This window comes from Pinus tabuliformis, chromosome 7 (genome assembly GCF_031772625.1).
Source record: "Pinus tabuliformis cultivar Carrire ecotype Pingquan chromosome 7, CPIR1, whole genome shotgun sequence".
NCBI lineage: Eukaryota > Viridiplantae > Streptophyta > Pinopsida > Pinales > Pinaceae > Pinus > Pinus tabuliformis.
Window position 1 is genome coordinate 172770430 of NC_142293.1, and position 13510 is coordinate 172783939.

Genomic DNA, 13510 nt, shown 5'->3' on the forward strand with positions numbered 1-13510 from the left:
CTCCACCCCTGGGCCAATGCATTCCACTGATTGTGGTGAGCATATGGCTGAAAGGACTACTAGCTGGATGGGATGATACTGAGATGCAAAGTAACAAGGAGAGGTGTTAGACTAGGAGATGAGGATGGGGGGGGAGTCCCTAAGAAAGTATGGATGGGTCTGGTTTGGGTGTAATATGCATGGTGACCCTTGCATGCCCTACTGGTATGGCCTAGGCCGATGAGTCTCCTTTGGTTTATGTAACAGAGCTGCTCAGTGACCCCTTCAGAGCCTTGATATACAACTTTGAGTCCATGAAAAGAAGGGAACTTGTTTGTGGAGTGGCTTTCTTCACTGACTGAGCAAATCTCGATAGAATTCAATGGAAATTCATTCCTAGGGTGCCTGTTGGTGCATATAAGACAAAAAATGGCCAAGGATCTCTCTGCTTCCTCCTGCTTTCTCTTAATGTGCATAGTTTCCATCTGTAAGGCAAGGGTTTGCAGTATCTCACTATTGGAGAGGATGTACTAACCATAGGGTGACTTCCCCTACCCTTTTTCCTAGCTACCCTAGAATGGTTTCTAAAGGCATTCTTGATATCCTCATAGGGTAACTGGTATATATCTCCTCCTGCTAACAAGTGTAGGGTATCCAAAAGGTCTTCCCATACTCCTCTAAGCAGGTCCAGCTTCAGTGTCTCACGGTCAAGTGTGCACCTGGCCCTTTTGTAACCTATCTGGAATATTTCTTCATAATCCTCTAGGGATTCATCATTACCTAAGGTCATCCTAAAAATTTCTTCTTTAGTATCCTTAGACCTACATTAGTCTCGATACTTGTTATTAAAGGATTGCTGCATCTGAGCCCAAGTTGTGATGTTATCCCTAGGAAAACCCATGAACCAGCACAAATCTGCATCCTCAAGGGTAGATGGAAATAGTTTCAACTTCTGCTCATCATTTGTATATTCATAGGTTCGGCATATAACAACAAACTCAAATAGGAAAGTGTTGGGATCTTCTATGGTCAGGCCATGGAAATGAGGAAGGGCAGAGGGGCTTATATTTTTCATCTTAGTGCCCCCATTACTTTCCCTGATGGGGAAGGTACCCTCGACCCTCTCTCTATTCCCTCTATCATTTTTGTTTTCAGCCATTGGCTCAGTAAGAATGAGATCTTCTTCTTCTTCTTCCCCTGTAGGTTCTTCAAATATGTCTGGTTGCTCACCTAAGGGTTCCTCCAGTTCACAACTACCGAAGAAGAGTGAAGGTTGGTTTTTGATGCAGTGGGGGTATTTGGAAAAAAATTCCCTAAGTTATCCCTATTCCTATGAGGCATGAAAGGAAATGTTTTTGGTTTGGTTTTGTGACTTTTTCAAACTTTGAAAGTTCTTTGTAGAACCGACATTGCAGATTTAATGAAAGCTACTCACTGAATGAAAAGCTAACTGTTGAATTGAAATCTAACTTACATAATTGAAATTATATACTGAATGAGAACTACTGACTCAATGAAAAGATTAACTACTTGCTTGAAATCTAACTTGCAGAATGGAAAGGAAAGCATAAAATGTATAATGAAAAGGAAGCAAACTAAATTGCTTTTCCAGAAATGAAACTAATGGAAGAATAGTAGAAACAAGAAATAGAAGAAAGAAAGCAGTAATCACATATTACTCAGACTACTCCCTGGTAATGGCACCAAAAAGTGATGAGCACCAATATTTCAACAAGAATGCTACAACCCTTGGCTACCAACTTTACTTTATCGACTCAGGCTCATACAAACTTGGAGGTGACAGTGCTGTATACACAAGTAAAAATGATGGTTCTGCCTTTTTTCATGTTCAACTGGTGAGAGACCACTAGGGTTTGCAAGATAGACTTCTATGAATTTAGAAGAAGCTTGGTTCATTGATGAAAGAAATAGAAATCTACTCTAAGAGAGAGTTGATCTACTGCAATAATGAAAAATACTGAAATTCAATGCTAAGGCACACCATTTCCCACTTAACTGCTAAGATCTATGCTTTGCAATGATACTAATTTAACATCAACAAAATGCTACTATTCTAAGCATGGAAGTTAAAAACATCAAACATAATTTTTATGCATGTAAAGGACTGTAATAAATCTATTTTGTCTTTTTATGCCTTTCATGAAAAATCAAGTGTGAAAACTAATCTATTTTGGTGATGTGACAGGTGGCTTAGGGATGATGGTGGATGTCTAGAAGGTTCAGAATATGGTTGGAAGGTTTGGGGTACCCTTGGGTGACCTTGGGAGGCCTCATAAAGGTTTTTCCCTCAATTTGGCCTCAAAACAGGCCACTACAGGAAAACCTACAAGATGTATTAGAAACCTACAGGATTCCCTGTATTTCTACATGATACAGCCGTGAGAAAAATGATGGGTGTTGGAGGTGATGGAAGGCTTAGAGAAGGTGGTTGATGGGTGGAATGGAGTGAGAACGGGCCTAGGATCACTCAAAACCCAAAACCAAGTTGAGGAGATGGTTGGATTCGCTCAAAAAGCTTGAGGAAATTTCGATGTAAAATGATAAAGTTGGTTAAGGTTTTGATGAAAACATGGAATTCCTATGGGTGGATGAATTCATAAGGTGGTTGTTTGCTATGAAAACATTTTCTACTTCTGAGGCACCTGCTCTGCATCAAACATGTGTAATTTCCAAAAAGTCATGTAAACAAGAAGAATTCTCATGAGCTAGAAAAGCAGAATTTAATGAATAACTATCTACCTTATGCATGAAGAACTTGCTGAATAAAATGGAATCATGGATGACATCTACTACAATAATGGAGATAGAAGAGATGGAAATGGAATCCTACTTTGCAAAATTGATCAAATGCTAGTTTAAGTACAAAAAACTCTAAATATCATGAAAGAAATGGAAATTTGTCTTTTTGGGCTGCATAAGGGTTTTTTCATCAAATCATGATCCTAGAAGGAAGAAATGAGGCCAAGACACTTATTGATATATTTTTTGTGTCTCTTTTATCCCTTATAACCTGCTACTGAAGTAAGGCACAAATTTAAGAAAACTAATAATTAATTAATCAAATATACACTACTTGCAATGAAAGACTTCTAAAGGCAGTTCAACCATGAATCTATAAAAATAAGCTAAGCATAAAGGTACAAGAAGAGGAGTCTTTGATGCTAGGGTTGGGCCCTAACAGAAGACCTTCAGCCCTCTGAGTTAACTCAATACTGAATCAAGAAAAATCCCATTCTTATTACCAAAATAGAAAATTACATCAAAAGTCTTCCACAAGTTTGGATCTCGAAAATAACTAGTGTTTTTGCAATAAAAATTCGAATCCTAATAAGGCTCTAGGCCTCTCTACTTATACAATTGAAGTCTCCAACAAATTCCCTAAATTTAGGGAGGCTCAACTCCCAAACTCGATATGAACTAACTCTTTGTCTATCACTTGCTCAGATGCCCTCTAATCTTCGTGACCTGCTGCTTGCACTCTGAGCTGGTGGGATTAATGTAGGAATATTCAAATGGGGAAGGAGAAAATGAGGAGGATTTACCTCCTACAATCTCTATCCCTTGTCCTATTTGAGTTTCAAACCTTAGTCTTTGCCAAAATTCCTTCATTTTCTCTCCCAAATCTGTATTCAATGCATATTAGTCCACTAGGCCTAATATCTCACTTTAACTCATCTCATTAAACAAAATATAATCAAAACGTGTAATAAGTTGTGAGAAACATTGGTTTGACTAAGTTAGGAGGTGAATTAAGCCCCATATAGTTACCCAATGATGAGGGTCATCAAGGGGACATCACAACTATATTGAAATATTGTTCCAGACAATAATTAAATTTCAACAACACTATCTTCTTCAACCGTGCTTGATATCAGCAAAGTCAAATCATCTGATTTCTCAAATTCAGGTACATGTCAAAGCATGCATTTCAAGCCTACACATCAGTTTGTCTATCGTCTTGATGTGTAGATGGCTCCATTGGAAGTATTCTTATACTTGAAAGTGATTTTGTTTTTCAAGAAGAGTAGGGTAAAAAATTAAAATTAAAATGAAAAATAAGAGAAGAAATAAAAATCTCAGCTGCAAACCTCCTTTGAGGCGCTTGAGATTGGCTCATTGATTGAAAACCTCCATGAGGCAGTCAATGGGTTGGAAAAAAGAGAAAAAGAAAAGGTCCTAGGTGGAAACCTCCTTTGAGACGCCTAGGTAGACCTACTCGTTGAAAATCTCATTGAGGTGGCTAATAGGCCTATAAGAAAAAAAAAAAAAGAGAAAAAAAAAAAAATATTTGCTCCATTATCTGTCTGATTAATGTAGATGCTCCCAACATCTGCATGCAACAAAAACAAGTTGGCAAAAAAAAAACTTGGTCAAAATTGTAGTCAAAGGAAGTCAAACTTGTACTTTCTCCTCATTTTCTCGGATGCTCCAGAAGGGAAAAGGCCATGCCAATCCATCACCCTCGTCTATTTCCACCATCCACCCATCATTATCAATCTTTTCCCATTTCGTTTCCTTGCTGTCCTAAAATACTATAGGAATGCTCTGTTTTACCACATGAAACAGAAATACATAGAGCATAAATTTATTTATGTCATATCTTGAAAACCATGGATCCATTTTCCAAGTTGTTTTAGGTGGAGATGCATATGGATGATGGTAACATGCTCAAGTGATTTCAGCAAATTTCAATGCATAATTTTCGAGAAATCGGCCTCCATCGCCTACAACCCTTTTGGAATTTTCGTAGTATTCGTGCATCCATTTAAAAGGAGGTTCCATGTGGAGATGCATATGGATGATGGTAACATGCCCAAGCAATTTCAACAAATTCTAATTCATGGTTTCCAAGAAACTGGTCTCCGTCAACTTCAACCATTTTTAAGTTTTCGCGAGATTCGTGCATCCATTGGCCAAATTGTTTTTATGGGGAGGTGCATAAGGATGACGGCAACATGATCAGAAAATTTCAGGTCAATCCATTCTATTGTTTGGGATATATGGAAAAAACAAGGAAAATATGTTGTTTCCTTTAGTACTACTATAGGAGTCCTAGTTTACTCTAGGAAACATGCTAAAAACTATAGGAAGGTACATAAGGTGAAATAAAGTGTGGGAAAGGTGTATAATGGTGGAATAAGGTATATGGAAGGTGAAAATCGCCCATGGACAAGCCCATCACTCAAAGAAGGTTGTATTTGACAAGGATAACTTTCTCATAGTAATTGGAAGACAGAGGTTTAGAATCACCAAGCTATGAAGACCTATGTAGAAGAAAACAAAGGAATTATCACCTCTAGAGGACCATGGATCAATCATCAACTTAACAGCAACATGCATGTCTCTCCAACAACCATCAGGTAGATACAGGTATACAATATTCTTGACCTCTTCTCTTGAGCATATTATAGTTAGAAATTTATTGTCAATGCATGGGAGATGAGGTTTTATAAGATAAGGATGGGTCAACAGCAGTAGTTGCCTTCAACTAGTTAATTAAAATTCGCTCCTTCACTCATGCAATGTGGAAAAGCCAATTATGAAGGGTGATGATTTCGAGGAATGGGGATAATAGTTAAAAGATAAAATTTGTGCAAAGGCCAAGTCACCAAACCAATCCAAACCCTCCATCCACTTCATATCCACTATTTATCCATCATTCATCCATCCCATTTCATAAAGAAAAAATTAATATTTTTCAAGAACAAACCCTACACTCTGTCTCACCCTGAAAAGTTCTTGAAAAAAACACACAGAGCATATCCTCTCCATTTTCACAAACCTACACTACTCCCTCTAAGCCCTAGCATCATCCTCCAACCCCTCTACACCATTTCTCATCACTCCCATATAGTTAGAAGACCCTGAAAGAGAAGGAATGGCTGCTTCAAGAAGGCAGGACGCCGCTACAAGAAGGAAGAAAGGAACATATTGTGCTAAACAAAATGGAAGTGCCTAAGAGAGATCTAATCAAAACAGAGAATCTGAGGCCATTAGGATATCATCTAGGGAAAAAAAGAGAGAATAAGAAGGCAACAAAAGGCAAGAAAGCATTCACCATCAAAATTGAACTCAAACTGCAGTGGTGAAAATAGGCTTTCCAAGAGGTCTCTAATCTCTTTCTAGATTTTGTCCAAGGCCTAAAAGATGTTATGTAAACGGGAGAAAGACATGGAATTCAAGTTGAGGGCATACCCTAGGCTCAAAATATCATTTATTCTCAAAACAAGTTTAAATAGGGTTTCTTGTAATACTACAGGAACTGCTATAGGGTTCCTTGTCGTACTAGAGGAACCACTACAGGGTTTCCTGTAGTTAGTACAAGAATTACTACAGGATGTCCTAGTTCTCATGTAAAAGTGTTTTGAAGGTTTTTGTGTGGTCCAAATGGTGGAAAAAGCTAGCGAAAGGGTGGAAAAGGATGTAGAAGACCTTGCCAAACTGAAAAATATTCAAGAACGCATCTTGAATAAGGGGAAGAATGCAGGATAATGGTCTCAAGAAACACTGTGATTTTTTCTATGCACAAAATTTTTTGGAAAAATGAGTGAAAATGGAATGAATATTTCAAAGGAAAAGGATATGAATTAAATGGATCTACAATCCAATAGATTTCACTTGCAAAGAGGAAAGTTATGTTTTTTGCTTGAAAGATTGTTAAACAATCATGAAAATAAGAACTACATTTTTGTGCTTGTCCTTGCAGAAATTACAACCAAGATTCTTAAGAGAAAGGACTAAGGAATGCACAAGAGGGAGGCCACTAGGGCATGAATGAGGCATAATGAGGTCACTAAGTTTCTTAGAGGATGAGAAACACTTTTAGTAGGAGGATATGATGGGCCTCTAAATTATACATAAATTAAGGCCCATGCCTATAAATTAGACATAAATTAAGGCCCATATCACCATCCTTCAACACATTAAACCTATATTTTTGCATTAGATAATGTATTTTTAACTTTAACATGTTCATTAGGAAGGTTTCTAGATAATTGAATATTTGTGCCTAATATTATTTATTTTTGTGGAATATTGTGAGAATATTGAGAAAATTATGAAGATTTAGAGGAGGAGATAATTTAGGGACCTTCTCACTACTATAGGATGATCAATATTAAATAATAAATCAACAAGATATTCTAGAATTATGGCACAAATTTTGGAGATCCAATGATTGAGAAAATCTAGGAATGTGTTCCCTGCCATTTAATGCAAATTCCTAGTATTGGGATCCAGATCCATTAATCAAGGGATTTTGGTGCGGAAATATTCCTTCTTTCATGGGGAATGATTCATAATCATTTTGTATAAGTACCAAGTCTAATTTTCCTCTAGGGGTTGGTTTTTATTAGTCTTATTGTGGAGAGAACTCATATTTTTGTAACTTCATTGTCATTTCTTGCAGGGATGTAATTGTATTGATGGAAATAATGAACATTGGTATCATGTTCAGATTCTAAACCTTGGTCTCCTTCATAGGAATCTGAGTTTCAGTAGGCTTGGCCATCCCAGGTTCCTTAGAGCCCTTTTTTATCATTTATTTTTCTTCCTTTCACTTCTTATTCACATGCATCTCTTATTCTTGTCTTTTTTCTATTTCTGCATTTAGTGTTAATGATTTATTTGTAGGATTGGGTTAAATGGTTGAAGTAAGTTATTTTTCAGGATCACAAGCATAATTTCATCCTTGGAACAACTTTATAAGGTCATAGTAATCATTGAGCTACTTGGATTTGTTTTCTTATTCCCAAATCTACATTTCTAGAAGTCTTTTGTGGCAAATAATAGTAAATTTCTACTAGTTTTTTAGGGCATGCTAAAGAGTTTCAATCTAGTTGATTACACTTGCATTATATAAAAAGAACATTATCGTTAATAACAAAAATTACTCAATTGCATTTTCACTTGATTAGGTTAGAAATTTGATAGATTTACTAGCTCACTAGTTTTCGAATTTCTAGATTTTAGACAAGTATTTTTCTTCCATTTTTTAGCATGGGTTAACAAAGGTCTTGTTGAGTGTTCCCTGCCATTTAATAGGAATGTGTTGTTTCCTGTAGTAGTACTAGAGGAAACCTTGTAGCCACCTTCCAACATGTATATTATTGCCGAGATTTGCTCAAGAAGCCTGGTTATTTTCCCTTAGGATTGAATCAAGACCGATAGGATCTAAATCAATTATTATGGAAGATTAAAGACCGCTTAGGATTTTCCGCTTTACCCATGCAAAACATTTCAGTGATTTGTGCTAATGGACATATTTATGGATTGGATAATACAATGATGATTTTCTTGATTTCCACATCCAAAAAACTTTGTTAATGGATCTAAACTCTTTGAAAAGTAATGGTTTACATTTAATTCATGATATTTACTTTCTATAATTAGAATATGTGTTCTTCCTTGTACTTTCTTTCTTGCAATAGGTTAAGGTTTCCATTTCAAGCATTTCATTTTCTACAATTACTTTAGGATTTTACTTGAGCACATGAACTTCATTACATCATGAAATCAAAGGAATGACACATTGTATGTTTCATATATAGTGCCTATACCTCTTAATTTTGTATGAACCCCAAGTTGATAATTAAAATTAGTAGCCTTGGGAGTTGCAACATTCTTGCTGCAATACTGAGTCTCATCAACTCTCATCATGATTTCATTCATAAATGAACGAACAATGAATATATGACCTAATACATGATAATTTAGCTAATGTAAAAGGCATCAATGCTTCTCAATTATTCTTAGACTATGACACCCCTATGCTCAGATATGTTGTTATGAACTGTAGAATGTATATTTGTGACATGTTTGAAAAAATGTGTACCATGGACAGTAGGAGTCCAATTAAGTCTTTGTTCAAGTATTTGCACTTTTATCATTGTTTCCATGTTATTTTTCATTTCTGGAAGTTTCATGGAGTTCTGAGCAGTGGCCTGAGTCCTGGCCCTGAAAAAGTGGCACAAAATTCACGGTCGGTGGCATAGAGCTAGTTGAAAAAGTCCATAGTCATTGGATTTCCCTTGTTGGGAGCAACTGGAGGCCTGAAGTCATAGTCCTTCCTTTTCAAGGGATCAAATAAGGCTCTAGGTCAGTGAAATGCTAGATTGTCTCAGGGGTTGATCACCTGTAAGCGTTGGTTGGATCTTAAGGGTTTTGTAGCATGTGTAGAAGGTCAGATTGGTTATGTTTTATCAGTTCCACTTCCTTAATTGTACATGGCAAGTTAAATTAGATCATAGTAGCCTCTCATCACATGTTTACCCCAGTGGAACAATTAACTTGGGTAAATGTGGGAGGAGGGTGTTACATTATCCATTTCCATATTTAATCATTACTTGAAATTTTGGTAATAGATAAACAAAGAAATTGATGAGTTTTCCCAATTTGTAATTGAAGTTATGGGTATTACCTGAATCAGTCAATACTATTACCTTTTTATTTTTGATATATCCTTCTACCTTGAGGTTTTGTGAAGTACTAATTCTAGCCAATGCATGAGAGATATTGTTGGAGTAGTCTCCTCTAGATTTAGATATAGTGAAGTTTCCACTTCTTCATCTCCATCTTCTTCTCAAACTATATATAATAATTTCTTTTCACTACATTTATTCCCCTTACTATACTACTTGTCATAGTTAAAACATAGTCCCTTTCCTCTTCTTTTATCCATTTTTTGAGGGTTCAACCTTGTTGGTTTAGGAGAGGAAGCGTGATTTTATCTATAGTTATTAGTGAGAAATTTTAAAGTATCCATATTTTTAATTTCAACTTTCCTTGCTAAACTGAAAACATGCTTTAGATATTTAGGTTCAAAGAGATACACCTCATGTTGGATTCTTTCCTATAAAGTTCTCATCAATAGCTCTAACAAATTATCTTCTGAAATATTCTTTACTTTGAGACTCAACTTTTGGAATTATTGATTTTTCTTAGTAATTAGACTTTTTGTTGAATATTTACCAATTATAAAAAGAATGTGTCGCTTTTAATATCCACATAATGTGCTATCAATTCATTTGTAAAAATGAATGAAGATATAACATAATCCATTTTCTTTCACAAAGCCATTGATATCATATATGTTGGCCTTGTTTTAAAAATATGGATGCCACTTGGTGGAGATGAAAGCATAGGTCCATCTGAAATATCCATGTTACAAGATCATTACCATCAAATTTCCTCATTTTGATCTTCAAAATGTAGTAATTCATTGTTGTTGACTTGAAACCATGATGATGTGGATCTTGGATTGAAAATTTATAATTTTGGTTCTATGATTCAATATTTATGCTCTCCAATTCTGATAGCATATTCCCCATATAATATTTATTCTCAACAACATGCTTCTCCTTATGTCCATGACTTTCTTGGATCTAAACATACCTTTTAGGATGGCCCTCCGAGAGAAGGTCTTCCATCGAAATCATGGGTTTTGTTTCTTCCTTATTTCCATTAATCTTACTTTTTATTTCTTCCACTTTCACATTCATCTTCTTTTCCATTTTTCTTTTTTCTTGAAAACTTGATAAATCCACATTTTCAAGATACTATTATCTATTTCATTAACTTTCTTTTGTAATTGAGATAACCTAAATTCTAAGCCATCAATTTCTCCATGAGCCAAGGATAAGCCTTCAGTAAATTTAATTGGTGTAGTAAAGTTTCTTTCGAGGAATGTTGGAAAATAATAATAGCGCTACTCTTTATGAGAACTTTTAGTCACAAAAAAAAAGATATCATCTAATCAACAATTAGGTCACTAGCAAGTTAACATTAATTTGGATAATATCAAAATGGTGAAAATATGTTTTATAATACTATGATATGTATCTTATACAATTCCACAGGAATAAACTAAATTTGATGTGTCAATTGAAAGTTATGGTAACTTTCCCAAAACTTGCTTACTTTTGGCCACTACCTACAAACAAACTTGTATAGCATGCAATGTGTCAAATTCTTCAAATATAGTTATAAGATTTGTACCTAATGTAATTTTGTATGCCTCCTAATATCCCTGAATATTTCATAGTTTGAAAGGTCTCTTACAAGAAGGTATAAGAATAAAACAAAGTTGACATCTTTAAAATTTATTTCATGACTATTCACAAACCCCAATTTCCATAGGGTATAACTTTGAAAGTATAGCAAATCAAATTTTGAAAATTGAACCAGACGTTTCCTCATATTTCTTCTTAATATTGTCCAAGTTTCATTGTTTGAAACAACATAGAAAAAAAAGTTATTTCATTAGCATTCCGAAACGTGGACTTCCATAGGCTATATATCCGAAATTATAATGAACCAAGATTTGAAATATGAATGAGATTTTCAACACAATTTCAACTCAATATGTTCCAAGTTTCAGAGTTTGAAACCTCACAAAAAAAGGAATTTATAGGGAAAATGCCAAACTAACCTATTCGAGACATATTTTAGGAGTACTTGTAAACTCGATATCCTTTTAGCCATATGTCTCAAAATATAGTGAACAAAGACCTGCAATTTGAATCAAATATTTCTTAAGATGTCTTCTCAATATTTTAGATGTTTCACCATCTGAAACCTCCCAAAAAAGTGTTATAGAAAATATTCCATGATGATATATTTGATACTAAATGTTAGGATCCTTGCACCTTAAAAATGATAAGAGACCAATAATTATAGTCCTCTTTGAGGAGTAAGTATTCTTTTATAATGAATATAGTGTACATGAAATATTTGATGATCCTAAAACTAAGTCTCCTCAATATATATATATAGGAGACAAGGGGTACAATTATAATAAAATGGAACCATGAAGAGTTATAACCTAAATAGCAATAAAATAATAAAAATGTAATCACTCAATAAAAATGTAATGACACTTGAAATGAAGCTCATGTAAAGCTTAACATAGTATATTTTCTTCATCTATTGATAATGAGATTAAAATTTGCTTCTTGATCAACCATAATACTAAATAGATGCCTAGAAAAAATGTTCATCCACTTATACTGTTATTCAGTGTATCTTTATGCCTCATCTTAAAAACTTTATTATGTCTTGATATACATAAAACACCTTCACAAGATTATTTTATCCAAAGCAACACAGTGAGTTTGGTAATATTCCAAGTGAAATAAAATTAATATACTTCTCCTCGGTGAAATTGAAACAACAAAGATATTATTTTTGAGAAATAAAATTAAACTTATTCGTGCCAAAGAAAATGAAACAACATAGAGATTATTTTTTATGGCTTTCCCACGACCATTTCTTTCGTATAAGAATAGAGTGGATATATAAGTTATACCTTAGCATTGAAAAAGATTCACAGCTCCTATGTAACAAGTTTTTTAGTTTTTGGATTTTTCTTGATATTCCAGAATTTATTGATTCAATTTACTATTACTATAATTTTTAATCTAACATAATAAATAATTCCTTACAATTGATCGCATCATCAACTAATCTGAACTTCACTCAAAAGTGATGTAACATTACTATTTATATTTTTCAAATGCAATATTTATAAATATACTATAAGATGAACCTTCACATCTACTCCGAAAACACTGCATTAGGGAACCTCCGAGAGTCAGTAATCTCCTTGGAAGTAGTGATTCAAAATGCTTACTTAGTTGTATGCTATTGATAATATCCAGAATCGGACTAGAATAATTAATTAAGAAGCATAAACCATGCAGTACCATATTGTAGTTATAAGTGGTCTATGGCTTGTGATGCAAAAAAATGCTTTGTAAAGAACCCTAGGCTGGTCTAGAAATTACATGTAATTAACCTAGTGATAATTCCCAAGCAAAGAGAACTATGAGTTGAAAACCAAAACATGAAACTCTCAGTGGTCTTTAGAGCACTAATGTTAATACTAAAAATTTACAATATACATGCAAAGAACTGAGAAATTTTAGACGTGCCTGTGCCCCTCTTCTACCCATCGCAGCTCACTCGCTATCCCGAGTTCCCCGACGATATGTAGTTGGGATATGGCACGTTGCCTGCCTCAATACAATTCAAGTCCTCTAACAGAATTTCGTAATGTTTTTTTACCTCTTCTGGGGATTTTCCATCAACCTTGGAAGCAACATGACGCCAACGGTCAGGAGTGCCTTCGTCATAGAGAGCTAACGCCATTTCAAACTGTTTGTTTTGCTTGGAAGTCCAGGAAGAATGAGTTCCTGATGAAGCAGGTGATTGTCCAGCCATGGTGCAATTACGCCTGAAACTGACACTTTCACGCACAACGAGTTCAATGGCAGTGTTTACAGATGGAGAAGAATGCTGCTATTGGGAGAGTTCTACTAACTTTAAGAAAACAGAAAACTAAGACCCCAGTTAATATGTTCTAGTAACCCTTCAACAATATTAGCATGTAACAAAACAAAAATCAAACACCTAACTTCGACTTTGTGACAAATGACGAGGACACAACTTAGACTTTGTGACAGAAAAGAAAGACCTAAGTGATCAACTCATGTAGGCAAAACATTGATGGGAC

General features: G+C 34.9%; 1 pseudogene; it reads right to left on the minus strand.

The window, feature by feature from the left end:
* Nucleotides 1-12963: 12963 nt before the first annotated feature.
* Nucleotides 12964-13218, minus strand: LOC149246389 (protein RADIALIS-like 4 pseudogene; annotated as a pseudogene).
* Between the last annotated feature and the right edge of the window lie 292 nt (nt 13219-13510).